This window comes from Emydura macquarii, unplaced genomic scaffold (genome assembly GCF_026122565.2).
Source record: "Emydura macquarii macquarii isolate MOO-44397 ecotype Brisbane River unplaced genomic scaffold, CSIRO-AGI_Emac_v2 contig_1451, whole genome shotgun sequence".
Taxonomy (NCBI): Eukaryota; Metazoa; Chordata; order Testudines; family Chelidae; genus Emydura; species Emydura macquarii.
Genome location: NW_027131588.1, coordinates 20785198 through 20802985, shown reverse-complemented (window position 1 = coordinate 20802985; position 17788 = coordinate 20785198). Strand labels below are relative to the sequence as shown.

The 17788-nt window shown below is 43.4% G+C and overlaps 1 long non-coding RNA gene across 2 annotated transcripts in view; it reads right to left on the bottom strand.

The window, feature by feature from the left end:
- Nucleotides 1-6615: 6615 nt before the first annotated feature.
- Nucleotides 6616-17788, bottom strand: part of LOC137156571 (uncharacterized) — a 58203-nt gene continuing 47030 nt past the window's right edge. For both annotated transcript variants that reach the window (XR_010920826.1, XR_010920827.1), the window contains exons 2-3: nucleotides 8097-8196; nucleotides 6616-7304 (exon numbers count right to left, since the gene is read on the bottom strand). This is a non-coding gene — a long non-coding RNA (uncharacterized lncRNA). The remainder of the gene's footprint in view (nucleotides 7305-8096; nucleotides 8197-17788) is intronic.

The following is a 17788-nucleotide window of genomic DNA, read 5'->3' as shown; positions in this document are numbered from 1 at the left end:
GACTCCAGAGTGGGCAACTCATTTTACAGATATCCCTCTTACAGAATGATCTACCAGGTTTGATTTGTTGTTATCTGTGATTTCCCCTTACTTCCCCCACTTGTCTAGGTGGCAAAAAATACAAGAAGCCTGGGCCTGTAGAATTAAAAAACAAACAAACCCAAAACTGGCTGTATTAATGGTCCCACTTATCACCATAGCGCCCCTGGCACTAGACCATGAGAGGGGACTTAATCCAGTGTTCCCCTGTCAACCACTTCTTTGGCAGGGTGATGGCCTGTCTTTGTCTACATGTTCCGTGGCCCAGCCTTCCAGGCAGGTCACCACTTAAGTTCATTCCCTTTCTGGGGTAAGGAAAGCTCAACTGAAAATCCAAGCAAGCGTCTAAACAGATAGTTCTTCTGCCCCTCTTGGGCTGTGTTGACATTCCCCTGCTCTTCATTTCTACTCCCAACCCCTGCATGGTCCTTCGCCTGACCACTGCCTCCCAGGACTTTTCCTCCCACGGCCTCCCCTTCCCAGAGTTCCTGGCAGCTTTTCCCAGGCAACCTACCTGCTTCTTAGAGGCCCTACCTCCAGACCTCCCACGGGAGCTTCACCTGCTCCCTGGAGGCCCTCTGCAGCCTGCCTTTACCAGGCTCTTTCCAGAGAAAGGGAGCTCCCTGGTGCCGCTCTCTTGAGTGTCCTCATTTTCACTGAACTCGCCTCTTATCCTGTGTAGTTCTTTCTGACTCTTTCATAGCTGGAATCATTAGCTGTAATTAAGTCACCATTTCAAGATCAGCAGGGGGGATAACTGCTATGTCACAGGCTAGGTGGAGCCCAGCTCCCCGGACAGGGACAGAATTCATCTACAAGGCCTCTACGTTCTCCAATTTCAAGCCCTCCTTAAAAATCCACTTCTGTCAAGTTGCCTATAGTAACTCTCATGGATTTGAGTAGAAAATCCCTTGTTGTTCCCCTTCCCTGACCTCTGTCTATCTGCCTGGTTGTCTGGGCTTAGTCTGTGAGCTGCTGGAGGGACTCAAAGGCCCTTCTATGTTTGGAAAGTGCCTTGCACTTTCTGGATGCTACCACAACCATTTTATGTTCATTATAATAATAATTGTTAAGAGATGTCCAGCCCTTAAGATCGGGTGGCAGGCCAATGGAATTCTGTCATTTGCAGAGATGGGTAAAATGTTTTGATCAAAAAATGCGGATTTGGAGACAACAGAATATTTTGAAGAGTCATGTCAATTTCAACTTGTTTTGCTTAAAAAAGAAAAAAGTTTTAAAAAATTCTCAAAAAAATAAACATTTTGAAAGGAAATGTTTTGACTTTCCTAGTTGCAATGACTTTTCATTTGGAAATTTCCTTTAATTTAAAGACGTTAAAAAATGCTCAAAATCAAAACACAATATTTTGTTTCAGGTCGAATGAAACATTTTGTTGAACCCCAAAATAATTTTGTTTTTAATTTTAGATTTGCAAAAAAATTTGAAAAATGTTGTTTTTGGTTTGACCCAAAACTATTTCCCTAATTTTTTGGAATTGCCAGTGAACTGAAAAATTCATTATTCACATGTTTAGTCATTGGCCAATGACAAACTCAGCAGGCCTTTTACGGGCTGTGCTTACTGCAGGCCTGTGGTATCTTTCTAGTAGGGTGCCAGGGAAATCTCTTTGTAACTGTGTCCATTTGCATGCCACGGCTACCTGCTTCATATCCCAGACTTCCCTACCATGATCTAATCAGCTGACAATCTCTATCAACGCACATCTTTTATGCCAGCCCGTCTCCCACAGTTCCTTCTGAGAAAGAAGACACAAAATTATATCCTCTGCTTTTAAATATAAGGCACAAAGTTGCCAACATTTCAGGGTAATGATGAATGTGGAAAAAGTACCCAGGTGATTAATGAGAACTTTACAGGAAGCTTTTAACATAATTAAACATAATGTCTCAGCTGGCTCTCACCAGCTTCTTTCCTAGGCATGTCCTCTCTCCACTGACCCGTGTTGCCAAGTTTCAACAAGATGCTGGTAAGAGAACTGTATGGGCAGCCGGGCAAGTGGGCGCTCTTTGAAGTGTTCACCCCTTGTTTGTACAGATTGGTCAGCATGGCTAGTGGGCTTTGTGTATAGTGACGTCTGTGGGCTACTCCTGTTCAATTGCATCTATCTATCACCATCACAAATTCACCATCTATCATAGCAAAGCCGGAAGCATTTTTAAAGCCCCAGGAGACCACTGTGACCATCTAGTTTGACCTCTTGCATAGCAGAAGTGAGGAGATTGCATCCAGTGATCCCTTCAGCAGAGGGAGTTATTCTTTCCTGCTGTCTCAGCGACTGCTGCATCAAGGTTTAAAAGATATGTTTTAGTTCAAAAGATAACTGCTATTTAAAACTCTAGCTGCTGGAAAATGTACCACATCCCTGGCAAACCGTTCCAATGGTGAATTACCCTCGTGGTTACAAAACTGCAGCGGATGTCTGATTTTAGCTTTTCTAACTTCAGCTTTCAGCTGCTGAATCCTGTTATTCCACTGCCTGCTGGATCAATGTGATCTGGTAAGTACCTGCACAGAGAGAAGATATCTGACATCTGTGAGCCAATCACTTCTTAACTTTCTCTTTGATAAACTTAATAGGTTGGGCTCCTTGATTCTCTCATTAGGCGTTTTCAAGATCTCAAATCGTTTTTGCATCTCTTCTCCCTGTGCATGGAACACCCTCATCCATAAGATCACGCTCCGCTTTCAAAGCCCTCGTCAATATCAATTCCACTTTGAGGCATACAAAATATTTTCATCTGACAAAGACTAGATAGAGGATGCGCCATGGGGATTGCTTAACATTTATTTATATTAAAAATGGAATGATCCAGGACCATCAAATAAATAGATCAAGCTATGCACACACAATAGCTGTTGGTTACCCTCCTCTTGTCTGTTACACTCTTGTTGTGTCTTGTCTTGAATTGGGTTGTAAATCATGGGTCAGGGACCACGTCTTTCAGTGTTTGTACCGCATCTGGTACAATGGAACTTCAATCCTGGCCTCTGAGGCTTCCGGGTGATAACGGCTGGAAAAGTAACGACGATGAAGAGATTCCAGTCATCTGGGAAACCAAATAAAAGGAGAAACTCTCTCTGGCTTTCCAGCTCTTCTGTGTGTGGGACAAGGACCCTGGAATGAGGAGAGCACACTTTTCACATACAACGCTCTGTCTGGCTAGAGCTGGGACTGCAGCTTTAGCATTCCAGTCCACAAAGACACTCTGAGTCGAGAAGGCATCAGCAAACTGAATGGATCTGAGCACTCTGACCGCCCAGCAGCTGCAGTGCAGGTGCTCTGCTGAGAGTGGCGTGCAGCCCACCGCTGTCATCTGCAGCCACAGCACAGAGAAGAAGGTACCAAGAAGAAGTCACCACTGCCTCCATGTGTGAAATACCAGACTAGGTGTTCATCAATAGCAGGGATGGTCTCAGGAACTGTGCCTGCCTATGGCACGGCAGCTTGTGAGTTACTCCACGTCTGAGAAGTGCACACCATGCACCACAGCGCTCTGCCCCAGGGTGATGTGATGTGAACACAAAGGATGTGACACCAAAACTGGGAGTGGCCACGGCTACAGGGATTTACGTGTATTATTCTATGCAGCAGAGTGGAGAGGTTCCACCCAAGACTGGAGCGCATTGCATGAAGCACTGTACAGGGAGGAAGGATGGTACAGTTATTATGGCATTCACCTGGGACTTGGGAGGCTGAGGCTCAGTTCTGTTTCTGTGTGACCTTGAGTAAGTCACTTAGGCCTCGATCCTCAAAGGTATTTAGGGAGTTAGGTGCCTTGCTTTGAGGATATGGGCCTGGGATAGGGTGTCCACCCCACACGAGGCCTGAAGGATTCAGGTGGCCAGGTAGGCCCCTGGAGGAGAAGCGAGGGAGGAGGGTTTAATTAGACAAGGTTCAGCTGGACAGGAACAGGAGGGGCCTCTATAAAGCCCAGGATCTGAGAGCAGCTAGGGGCTGCAGGGAAATAGTCAGCAGTCACTCCCTGAGACGAGGGGTGTGTGTTTGGGGCCACAGAGCCTAGAGTTACTCCCAGGGAGGAGGGAGTATGAGCTGGCAAACCCAGAGAGTGGGGGGGGGAGCCAAAAAGGTCGGAGAGGCTCAGGAAAAGAGCAGGAAGGTATAGGATAGTGCAGTCCTTGGCTACTGAAGGGAGGGTCCCCCTGAGCTGGAACTCAGAGTAGCGGGTGAGCCCAGATTGCCCTACCAGCCACTGGGGAAGTGGCACAGACCAGGCAGTGGAAAACGGACTGCCTGGGACTGTTCACTCTGAAAGACTTTGATACTCTGGGAGAAGAGCTGAGCTGGCCGGAGGACCAAGTGAGGAAGAGGAAGCTGCAGGTCCTAGAGTGAGAGGGCCCACAGGGCGAGAAAGGACAACCGGTGGAGAGAGCAATAAAGGGGCGCGTCGCATCCGGAAGGAGCTAATCCCTAGAGCAACCAGGAGGAGCCGCCCTAGCAGGGAGCGGCCCCCGTGACAGGGCCTCGTTTGGAAAAATGCAGATGATAGCACTTCCCTTCGTTGTAGAGATGTTGGGAGGCAAGATGCTCAGTCACTACAGAAATGGGGGGTCATACAAAGACAGAGGTCCATATACACAGTGAGAGACAGTTCCTGCCACAAAGAGCTTACAAGCTAAATAGACACAGGGTTGGGAGTGGGAAGAAAGAGAGGCAAAGTGATTGACTTGAGGTCATACAGTAGGTCAGTGGCAAAAAAGAACAGAAACCATGTCTCTCGAGCCCAAGTCTAATGACCTATCTATTGGACTACCTTTATGCAAATGAAATTTGAAGATGATGGAGCTTTGAAAACTAGTCATGGAGAGATTAAAAGTATCAGGCCACCTTCAGGTCACCGTCCAGAAGATAATGCAGATACCTCCTTCTCATGACTGTTAATTGAGATTGAAGGAAATGGGCCTTTGATGACTGGCAGAAATTGGCTGAGCAAACTCAAGTGGAGTGGAATAATGTGCATCCTGTGTTGGCCCCAAGAGGAAAGGAAACGTAGAAGGATGGGGTTTTCAAAAGCGTTCAGCATTGGCCTATCTCAGTTCCCACTGAAGTCAGTAGGAGTTCAATGGGAGCAGGAGCAGGCTGGAGCGGACTGCTGCCAAAAATCCCACCTGAAATACTGCTGGAATTGAAAGTTCTTAATGTGCCGAATGCACCTCCACAGCACAGAAATCTGGCTGGGGTCTGCTTCTTTTGACATTTCAGGTTACATTTAAGATAATCCCTTTCCTACATTTTAAATTAAGATGAAAACTAACTTTGAAACAGTTAGAAAAATAACCTGGGTGACTTTAGCTTTTAAAGCAGCCCAGGGAATACATTTCCTGCTGGCTGTGTTAGGTGTAATTGAAAAAGCTATATATACAGCAAGCTGACACTGGCTAAGTCGAAGCCAGGTTACTTTTATTATTACTAATCTTTGGAGTGGCCTCTCCCGTGCAGGAGAAAATGGCACATTCATTTTAATGTAATTACAGCAACAATGCTTATAACTTTAGTAATGCTAATCTTGAAAATTAAATCTGGAGGAACGGGATAAATGAAATGAAATGTGATTGATATTAAAGCCAGAGAAAGATAGACTCATTTTGATTGCGAGGTCGAGTCAACACACACAGCAATAACATCCATTTTTTAAATTAACTGATTTAGGGCTATGTTGTCTCCTGGCAATTTGCCCTGAGTAAGGGGTAGCACTTAGGTGTTCTGCCCCAGAAGCAGCATAGCGGCCAGATTGTGACTATGACCATTCAGTCCCTGCTTTCCTCTTGTCCATGGGGGAAGTTAGCTGCACCAGGCCGGTTCCTGTTGCAGATTGCTTCCTGCTAACCAAAAGAAGGTTTGCTCTCTCTAAATACATCAGAGGGATAAATACCAGGGAGAGAGAGGAGTTATTTAAATCAAGCGCCATTGTTGACACAAGAACAAATGGATATAGGCTGGCCATCAAGACGTTTTTAGTCTTGAAATTAAATGAAGATTTCTCACCACCAGAAGAGTGAAGTTCTGGAACAGCCGTCCAAGGGGAGCAGTGGGGGCAAAAAATCCTAGCTGGCTTCAAGACTGAGCTTGAGAAGTTTATGGAGGGGATGATGTGATGAAACTGCCTACAATGGCATGTAGCTGGTCTGTGACTGCTAGCAGCAAATCTCTCCACCAGCCGGTGATGAGACACTAGAGAAGGAGGGCTCTGAGTTACCACAGAGGAGTCTTCCCAGGTGTCTGGCAGTTGGGTCTTGCCACAATACGCAGGGTCCAACTGATCGCCATATTTCAGGTCAGGAAGGAATCTCTCCCCCGGGCCAGACTGGCAGAGACCCAGGGCAGGGACGTTTCACCTTCCTCTGTAGTGTAGGGCATGGCTCACTTGCAGGTTTAAACTAGAGATCAGGGATCTGTTAGAGGAGTGGGTGGGGGAGATTCGGTGACCTGCAATGAGGTGTGGTTGCAGCTTTAATCAAGCTAGCATAGATATAAATAGCAGTGAACACACGGTGGCACAGAGTCTGAGATGGGTTTTCAATGCAACTTATTCACCAGGTTCTGGGCGGGCTTGCTAGATAGATTAAAGCTAGCTCGGGTATGTCTCGTGACCTGAAATCCCATTTCCGATTGCAGCGTAGTCCTAGCGGCACCAAGACATCAGGCTTATGGGCTCCATCCCCAAAGTTCATGTACAGCACACATTGTATTCAGACACAAAAGGATGCAAAGTCCAACATCCAGCACTGGCTTTTTCTAGGTCCCCTCCCCACATGCACGCTTTGTTTTGATTTGTTAACCGGTGAATTATTTACCAAACAATTGGCTGGATTAAGAAAACTGCTTTGATTGCATGTGTCCACCAAGATGCTCTCTGGTGACATTCAAGAACAAAAGCGAATTGGAGAAGTAGGAATCCCAGAGCAGCCCTCAGTAACTCCAGGAATATTCTCAGCGCAGGCCTTGCATTGAATTCAGAATGGTACAACAATGAATAAATTGTGGCTGACATTTAATCAGTGACTCACTGCCCAAACATTTGGAGAGGAAGCACTGATCCTTCTGTGCTGGAAAACCCCAAAAGCCTTGCTAAAACGCCTATTTTAATGTAGCCTTTAGAGCCTTTTAAAAAAATACAATTGTGATCCTTTTGTAACTGCTCTCGGGGGTTCTTGACATCATGATCTCTTCATTCCAAGCTTGCAGCTCAAATATGTTCCCTTTTCTTGCTTTCTCATTCTTTTCCCTAGGGAAAACAATCATGCCATGCTTCAGAGCCCATCTCTGCATCAGCTGACAGAGGCACTGTTGCTCACAAATATGTTTGTACTTGAATAAATTAGGAACCTGTTAGGCAAATCGAGTTTTTGGTTGTTTTTTTTTTAAATGCCACTGTTCAAATCTACAAGAAAGATAATTAATGCCTTTTTATTAGAGCAAAAAAGAATTACAAGAAGATTTCAGACAATAAATAAAATTTTTGAGCATTTAAACATTCCCTTAAAATGCAATGTAACTTTGAAATTAAAATGCAAACTTGGAACCTGGCAGACCCCCTGTATGCTGTGTCCATGAGCAAAGGGACATTGTACCTCTGTGGATAGTAGTGGTTATAAATCAGGAATGAAAATGTCATTAGCCATCAGCTCATAGGATAGACAGAATTGCTTCCTCTAAACCCCCTATGTAAGAGACGGAGACAATCTGGCCCACAATGGGAAGTAAGGCTGGTGACTTGGCTGTCAGGACACCTTCCCCTTTCTCCTCTCACCAACCTTTTCCTCTCATTATTTGGGTGTAAAACCCTCCTACAAGGCAGCAGAAGAGAAGCCAACAGAACCCGGATTTTCTGCACCATGGTGGGGCACCGGTATAGGGGAGTGGAGGTCATTATTTGACACTGGTGTCCCTCTATAGGGAGCAGGGAGATATTTTCTGCATCCCCGTTGAGACCAGTCTGTGGGGTAAGTGGGGCAAACAAGTGGAGTTAGACATAGAGTAGGTGTAACACAGACATTGGAAATCTTTCATCGCTTACATTTATGGCATAGGAACTGCCTGAGCAGATCAGACCCATGGTCCCTCTAGTCAAATATCCTCTCTCCCACAGTGACCCGCGGCAGCTGCTTCAGAGGAACCTGAAAGAAACCACAAAAGGGCAATTATGGAATAGCCTGTCTGGGGGGGAAGTGTCTTCCTAACCTGTCAGCCAGAGATTGGCTAGCGCCCTGAAGCCTGGGAGTGTATATGCCTTATTGAAAAAATGAATCCGAGCTCATACAACTGTGAAAGTTCTCATTATCCATATAAATGTCCAATTCCCTTGTGAATCCTGCTATGGCCTTGGCTTCCATGATATCAGGGGGCAATGAGTTCCGCTGGTTAATTATGTATTGTGTGAAAAAGGATTAGTTTTGGTCATGTTTTAATTTCTTTCCGTTTCAGTGAACCATTCCCTTGTTCCATTCTGAGAAAGTAAATCAGGACTTTCTATTCACCCTATCTTTGTGCCATTCAGTAGTTTTTAACCTCTGTCATGTCCCTTCTCATTCATCTCCTTCCTAGGGCAAACAGGTTAAAATTTTAAGTCACCCAGGTGCTTTTGAAGAGTTCCCCTCAGTTGCAGTCTTTGCCCAAGCGTCTGACTGTTCTCATCATGTCCTGTGTTCTTTAGTTTGTTATACAGGTAAATCTTGATGTTAGGAGGGTCTTGTGGACATCCAAAAGCCAGACAAATTCGGGGGACCGGGTACACTGGCGTTTCAACATCAAGGATCTCCAAAGCTACACAGATCTAGAAAGCTCCTGTGTCGCTCCTCAGGTCCCTGACAGAGGAGCTGCAGATCGTACACTCCTGAAGGACTTACCTCACCGTCCATTAAACCAGAGTTTTGGTTTACTGGGATTCAGGGCATTCAAGCTGCGTTGTACTTCCGGACAAGAGCGAGATGTTGCATCCCTCCCTTCCCCTGTTGAAAGCGGAATGTCCTTCAGAGTTTTGGACAGATGGCTGAGCTGAAGTTACAGCCCCTATGGAGTTAATGCTGGCCTAGCCTTGCTCACACTGAAACCTATGGTAAAACTCCTACGGACCTGACCCTGCTCCCACTGAAGCAGTGGTAAAGCTCCCAATGGCTTCCACAGGAACAGAGTTAGTCCAAATTGAACACTTTAGAAAATCCCACTCCCTTCTACAATAATGCATTGTAGTTAAATCGCTATGGACTGCAGGTAAACAAAGAAGCGCTCCACACTGTAACTGCTCAGTGCCCCTGACACTGCCCCATCGAAGTCTAACTTTCTTCCGGCTTTAGTACGTTTCCGTTTTTAATCTTTTTCCTGCTCTGAGACAGCAGATTGATCTTGCTCCTTTTCCTCTGCCTACTTTCGTTAGATATGAAAATACCATTTTAAACAAGAATTACAATTCTTAACCGCTTTGTAAACAGCAATAAAATGATTCCGAGAAATATGAGTTCTAGGAATAATTAAAAAAAACAAACCCCAACCACCTTTAAATTACAAAAAGGTTCATTTTCTATCCTGGGTTGTACAGTTTCTGTTAAGTTTACAATGTGTTGATTTAAAAGTCTGACTTTCTGTGGGTACTATTATGCCCCATCAAGCGAATCATCTGAAACTGGGCTGTCCAAAATACCACTGGCTACTATAGAAAAATATTCTGCAGTCTATATAACACTGAATAGGGGTTTCCTATTTTTAATATTTATGATTAGTTTAAAACCAAAGTTCTACCTGGCAGATGATTTCAATGATCTGGCATCTCAGTCAGAAGTCCTGGGATGCATCTCAGACAGAGAGAAATGAAAGACGTGAATAGTTCTGAGGGAGAAGTGGACACGGTTTGCCAAAGACAGACATGGCACTCAATCAGCTTAAAAGTATTGTACATTTTATTGCGGACATTAATAGGACAAATTACACCTCTCTCTTCTTTTAAAAAAATGGGCTTCATTTAAAAAGTGAGGGTTTCAACTCTTAGCTGGAAAGGTTATGCTGAGTCAGACACACTTTGCAATCAGATGAAGATCCATGTTGAAGCCACATATTATTCCAGTGCAGAATAGCAAACTTTTGCTGCACTTTCTAGTTAGTACAGGCCCAACTCTGCCCGGGTATATTCAGGGCTACTTCTGAGCCCCAATCCTGCAGGCGACTGCTTAGACAGACCCATGATCTTCTCCAGATCCCCATTGCGTTTTTGTCACCCTAGAATGGACCACTGCAAAGCAACCCTCAGCTCCATCCAGCTGGTGGAGAATTTAACTGCCCACTAGTTAAGTGGGGTCTCTCATCACGAGAACCTAACACCAGTGCTCCAGGATCTGCACAGGCTGCCTGGGGGTTCCTGACTGGAGTTTAAGATGCTATAAAGCCTTAAGTGGGTTGGGGCCTGCCAGTTTGAGCGTCCACCCCTCTCCCTGTGCAATACTGCTTCTGCAGTGTTGAGTTCTGCCCCAGTTTCAGCTTCCAGGGGCATTTAAAGTATTGCTGCAAGAGAAGGCTGCTCTAATTTATAGCAGCTGCCAACAGTCCCTCCGGGTTGTTACAGGATCCAGAAATTGCGGCGTCCCTGGGCTACCATGCTGATGGGCACAGTATAAGAACACAAGCAGAACAGGAAGGCTCTATCCACACCCTTTTCTTCTAGTCATGCTCCTCAGGCCAGCTACAGGGAAGGAGGGCGGTGTAGGAGCCACTCCACCGAATGGCTTGCTACCAGAACATCCCCCACTCTGGAGTGAGCCTTCTGCAGATGGCTCTGCGTGTGAGTCTGCTGGATTCCAAATCACCCAGCACAGCTAGCGTAGGATGGCAATGCATGGTGCTTAGGGGCTGTAGTCTCAAGCAATTAACACATAGGTTGGTCTGGCCCTTAGCCCGACACCTATGAAGGATCAGACTCTAGGTCTGCAGAACTGGGGTGGGGACCAGTATTTATAACTATAGGCCCCTAGAAAGGACAGGAACAGCTGTTGCATGTTTGATAGTATCTCAAGAAAAAGAGGAAAAGGGGGCATTCCCTTTACAAAAATTTGAGTTTGTTCCTAAGGCTGTTTCTGAATCTAATTGATTGCTGATATCGCAGGTTGATGAAGTAGCAGGTGATGAGCTATCTCCTAATTGCTAATGACGGCTTAGAAAACTCTTTATTCCCATCTGCAGCCCTCTAGCTTCATTTAGATTCAGAAATATTTGACATCAGAGCGTATTCAGTAGGACGTGGACATCTTTCATGTGCAACCTAATGTGATAAATGAGCTGGTTGGATAAAGGTTAATTGCTACCCACGGAGAACTAAGATATTATATTGATGGAATTATAGGCTATTTTATAAAGGGAACCTGGAGAAAGCACTCTGCACCAGGGCTAAAACTTAAATAATGACATCCCACATGCTTTACTGTAGGCTATTAATTTAAGGAGACGTCTTAGAAATGTAAAAGGTACTGCAGCGTTCTATGTTATTTTTGGAACAATCCAAGTACGTGACCCACCTCTTCTGACAGTTCTCTTGTTTTCACATTGTGGCTTAATCTATTGATAGTAAATAAGAAATATTTAGTATTTGAATCATTGCGGCTTAAGCTATTGATGTTGTGGCAATCCCATGCAGATCAGAGACAGGATCGACACCAGCAATAGAAAGCTATTTCAGAGTAAGAAAGCTCCCCCTATAGCCCTTTGGAAATGCCCTGCCTCCACTTACTTGGATAGTGGCCCATCAAAATAGGTCATTCCCCCCCAGTTTAAGTCGGGTATCTCAACCTCAGGAGATAATTAACAGCCATGGCACAGGGAAGATATCCAAAGGCTTCCATGGCCTTGTTCTCATAAAACAATTATTCTGGAATGACTCCCTCAAAGTCACTTCGAGGCATAGACTTGTCCTGATTTGTGTTCAGTCTAATTGAGTGCAAAGAGATCATAGAATCATGGGAATATTTCCCAGGGATACTGCACTTCTGTTCAGCCAACTCCTCATGCCGGCTACGTGGCCAGCTAAAGCCATGTGCCATTCAGGTTAATGTATATCACTAGGGAAACAGATTCATCTCTGGCAAAGTCATTCATGTCGCTGTCGTTGAGAAACTGACATGCATTTGATTGGTTTCATGTCAAAGATTAACAGCTTTTGGACTTTTCCCCATGTTGTTATCAAATGTAAAGAGATCAGCATTTAAATGTTCATACAGTTCCCTCCCCCTCAGCTAACTCTTGAATGAAAAATTGCCTTCCATCCGACTGAATACCTAGGTTTTATCTAGGCTAGGATTTAATGGTGTGGAGTAAAATTGCATTATCTAACTCCGTTTAATTAGCACCTTCTAACACTCTAGTCAAGACAAAAAAATTGTACTTTAGAATGTGTTAAACTACTGGAGTTGAAGCTAAATTTAGCATGTTCTAAAGTACATTTGCTTTGTTTTGACTGGGTGTTTTAGAAGGTACTAATTAAATTGAGCTGCTTTACATCACACCTCGAACGCTTAGCCTGGACAAGGCCTTACATTGCTCACATTGGGCCTGATCCCCAGAGAGTGTAAATCAGCAGGCCTATGTTGACCTTCCATGGACGCATGCTGATTTCTACCAGTTAGGGATAATATATGGACCATTTGGTCATAACACATCACTGGATTTAATCCAGAATGAGTTGAACTAAAACAAGAGCTCAGCCATGAAACTGAATTGCCACAGACTATTTAATAAATACCTATCACCAAAGAAAATTATTTTCAAAGGTTCAGAAAATATTTGTGTTTATTCTACACACTTAGACACTCCTCCTGTATATATTTATGCATATGCTTCATTTTACTACCTTGAGCAATCCCAAAAAGGGACTAAAGTTAATCACGAGCATAAGTGTTTGCAGATGGGGGCCTATGTATTCTACTCATGACAGAGCAATAATACATAGAATAGAGATTTAGAGACAGATCGCCAGTGTAAATCTGTCATCTGGAATTCAATGGAACTTTGTTGATTTACAGCAGCTGAGGATACGGGTTTTATTATTCTGGTTGTCGGGGATTAATGTGTGTAAATCCCATTGATAATAATACTGTTATACTCCTTGCATGTAGATGAAAGCCTAAATACCGTAGATTGATGTTCTCAGAACATAATCATAGATCATTTAAAATAAATGAAGAAAGAGCAAAGCTGATTGTAAAATACAAGACAGCAAATTAGAAACATGCAGTGGTAAGCAGAATGGACCTTCTCTTTCATCTGCACCTACAGCAACTTGTGTTGCAGATGTCAACATTTTAGAACCAGATCCTCAGCCGGTATAAGTAAGCTTACATCAATTTACACCAACTTAACAGTGAAGATAGCTCACTAGAAAAGCAATCAAATTAATTTTTTTTCCCCAGAAATAATTTTTATTGTTTTAGATCCAAAATAAGAATTGCAGAGCTTAAACCACGAGATGGAACTAAGAAAAAAAAAAAAAAAAGGTGAGATTTTATCTCTCTCTTTCCCTTTCTATCTCACGTATCAAGAAACCAACGACCTTATTCCTTGATCTTGCTGTGGTAGGAGAAATAAAGGCTGGTCAGCTTGGTTCTATTTTTGCTACCACTTATAGCTCAGATGGATTGAAAAAGAGCTTGCAAAAGATGCAAAGTGGTATGTGAGTAATGTGACTGCAGTTAGCTGAAGCAGATGAGACTTGAGCTGCAAGTCAATAATGAAGAAGGATAGCCACATACAATAAAACCTTTTCTTCTAATTAGAAGCATCAGGCCAAGGCCTGAATAGGAATATATTGGCATAGCGCCAGTGAAGTCAATGGAGGAACTATACTGAATTATAGCAGCTCAGGGCCTTCCCAATCATTTAAAAAAAATGAAACAACTCCCATGCATAGCCCTTCTCTGTTTACCCAAAGGACTATTTTAGTTATATTTTCACAGTCTAAGACTTTTTACCTGCACCCGACTCTACAGCTCCTGCAATGCAATCAGCTAGCACAGACCTCTGCATCCATGGAATCCCATTTAAGTCAGCGGGCCTCAGGAACCTGCACTACAGCGTCAGATTGAAGGATCTGGGAATTTAACTCAGGGGAATGGGTCAGGATTAATAAGGCCCCTTTGTATACTCCAGCATTTATTAGAGGCCACCATTTTCTCCACTTCTCACCTGCAATGCACTGGAGCTGCTAGAAAAAACTCTTCCTCTTGTTCTAATGGTTCCTTCCTGCTTTAAGACTAAAGACTGCACGACTGCAACAAAATACTAAAAGTGGAATAAAAATGAAAGCAAAGGGGCAGATTTTCAAAAGAGATCAGCTTCTGTGGAGGTGGCTAAATAAAGCACTCAGCTGTTCCCACTGTGACTAAAGGAAGCTGTTGAATGCATGGCTATTTTGCAAATCTTTCCCACACCCAATAAAAATAAAAAAAAATCAGCCCCACCATGGGATGCAAGAAGTTCCCTGGTAATAGCACAGAGCAATGTACTTCTGTTGACATGGGTCCACTGGCAAATGACTTCAATGGCAGCAGAGTTGGACCAATACCGACCACTTTTGAAAACACTAACGTCACACCCTGAGCAATGCAGTTAACCCACCTACTCTCTGGTGTAGGGGGCACCAGGTTAATGGGAGCTCTACCGCTTCTCGGGAAGCTGGAATACCTACGCTAATGGCAGAACCCCTCCTTTTGATGTAGAAGTATCTTCACCGAAGTGTGACATCAGCACAGATGTAGTGGTGCCTCTGTGTCACTGCAGTGTTTTAAGTGTAGGTAAGCCCTCTGACTTTTACTGGCATAACTATGTTAATTATTTAAAAAACAACAACAACAAAAAACCCCACACCTTCCACCAACACAATTATGTCCATAAAACTTTTTAAGAGAGAACTGCTTGGCTCTATCTACGTATAGTTTTCATACTACTTTTTTTTTTTTTAAATTTAAATACACTGGTCATTACATAGATGCCTTTGATGCATGAGGAGCAAAAAACTAAAAGCTTGTCAGAAAAGTGCAGGTTTTGAATAGAGCAGGTTGAAATAATTATTATTTTAGCTGAACAATGACTTTTTAACCCATATGAGAAATTTATTGGAAAATTTTCATTTTGGTCAAAAATTACAACAATTAAAAATTTTGTTGTGTTCTGTCAAACAATTTTTCCAACCCCCCCCCCCCCTTTTTTTTTTTAAATAAAAATTGTTTTATAATCAGTTAAAATATTTTGCAAAATGTTTTTTTAAAAAAAAACGAAGAATATGAATTTTTCACGGGTAATGTTGACAATCAGCACTAATTCTGAGCGCAATGCAGGATGAGTTGGTCTAGCTCAGGTATTTTAGAACACTAATCAGCTGTAATCTCTAAAGGAATATAGGTGTCTAAAAAAAAAAAAAAGGAGATTGGATGAAATTCTACTTTTCAGTTACAATGGTGTAAATCCAGAGTAACTCTACTGAAGTTTACTTTGGGGGTACTTGGTTAATTCAAGGTCACAGTGGATAAAAGAAGCTTGTGTGCCTAAAGAGAAATTTGTGCGCGCACGCGCGCGCACGCGCGCGCACGCACCTTGGAATAACTTCACTAGACACAGTGGAAAATCAAATGTGCAGTTTAGAATATGGGAGCTAACAAATAAACATTATACAACAAAATAAAGGACTGCTTTCTTGATGGACGCCTAAAGAGATTCCCCAATTAAACAGCACTGAGCGTGTTGATACCATGTGGAATTAAAACTGGATGTATTTGATAAGACGACTTTGATCTGTTCCCATCTCAAATACACCCACACACTATAAGACCATAGATTGTTTTTTTTTAACCTGTCCAGGCATGTTCTATAATAGAACAAAACTATAGCTATGCAAATTGCATTCTGGGCATTTTCCAACCAAGATTACCTCAGTCCTGGATTGCTCTCACTGATGAGAAAATATGACTCTGAGGACTGGAAAGCTTTTCAATCAGTTGCTGTTGCTAGTTATATGACTTCTTTATTGAATCCCCCTTAGTTACTGTGAATTGACCTTTGAAGATGACCCAACGAACACCATTAGAATTTGCTAAACTTGAACCTTGTCTTGCATTGAAACAGCAGCATGGCATGAAAGTTACAGAAATTACTGATTAACATCTAAAGATATGATCCCACAGTTTCTGTGTCAAAGGCTGCTACTGTAACCCCAGGGAAGAATGTTACTAATCAATAGGCTCACTAAAAATACAGCAGTTATAAGGGACATTGCAGCAGTAAAGGCTTTTGAAATGATCTTTTTTCTAGGTCAAATTCAGACCTCTCCAAATCTCCAACCTTCATCCCAGCTATTTGGTTCCATAGTCCTCTGCTCACATGGAAGTTTCACTCCATCAGGCGGACGGTATCTCCTTTGCAAAAGCAAAAGTTGCTTTATTACCCTTTCACTGCATAGCTCTTTATAACTGTCATAAAAACGATAAACGTTTCATGTTTGGACAATGTCAGTAAATGGACTGATGACGAAGGCGCTGCTTTGATCACGAATGGAGGCAGATTCCTTTGAAACTCTCCACAGTCAGTCAGTCTCGACAGGACAGATCATTTTAAAAGATGGAAGAGGGTGTGAGCTGGACCTACACCTTCAGCTTTTGAGTTTTTTCCTCCCTCGGCATCGTGACATAGAATCATAAAAATGTAAGGCTGGAAGGCACCTCAAGAGATCTCCTCTGGTATATTGCTTCTATTTAACCACTGAATCAAGGGGCATATAAAAGGCGATTGGCATCTAACTACCATAGGGCCCTGCAAGAGTTCAGCTGCAATGATTGCAGAACGAGGGTTAAAAAAACCAAACAAAAAAACCAAATCGTGCTCATCAATCTTTTCTGCTTCCGCAGGACACTTGTCTTTAGAGCTTAGGTTGGCAAAGGTTGTAATATAGGCCAGGGATACAAATTCAGGGAAACGGAGAAGGGCCCTGCATGCTGGATATTTGGGAGCGTGGGGCAGGGCAGAATGCAGTTGTGCAGGTCTGAGTGGGGCTCTGATTTGTGATTCCAGCCCTAGTTTCTCCCACAATATAAACAAATCATGGTCATTGTGTCATGGAGAAATGTCTTTATCCTCCACAACGTTGTGGACAAAGTTACTCCCCTGTAACAGGCAATAATGCTATACCTGCCAGTAATGAATGTTAAGACCCTGGGAGTGGAGAACTAAAACCACTGTAGGGATCCTGGGGTGGAAAGGGAAGAGCCATGGCAGGCATACGAGTAGAGCCCTGGGCGGATACAAAATTTGTATCGGCACACATGGTCGGCAGATATCAGGTTAACAGGACTCTGCACAGGAGCAACCATGACAGCAGAAGGGGTTGGCTTTTTTTCAAGGGATGATTTTCTAACTAAGCTGAGGACCCTCAGGCTGAAGAAGGCTTTTGTTGGTTGGTTCTGCATGTTTTAGGATATTTTTCACAGCTTTTTCTTCCCCTCACCCATCTAGGAAAAATCAACTCCCTAAAATACTCCAGGATGCAAGCATTCCTCTCAAGTAGCACCCCCAGCTCATTTGAAAAATTGTCACTAGCAAATTTCATCCCGTGTAGCTCGCTGCCCGTTTGAAAATATACTGCCCTACCACGAGCATCAGAAAAGAGAAATTCCTTAGCTCCTCTGTATTGCATTCCTCGTTTTTCTACCTGCTTCCACCACCTTCTGGGCAATGTATTGCATGGCT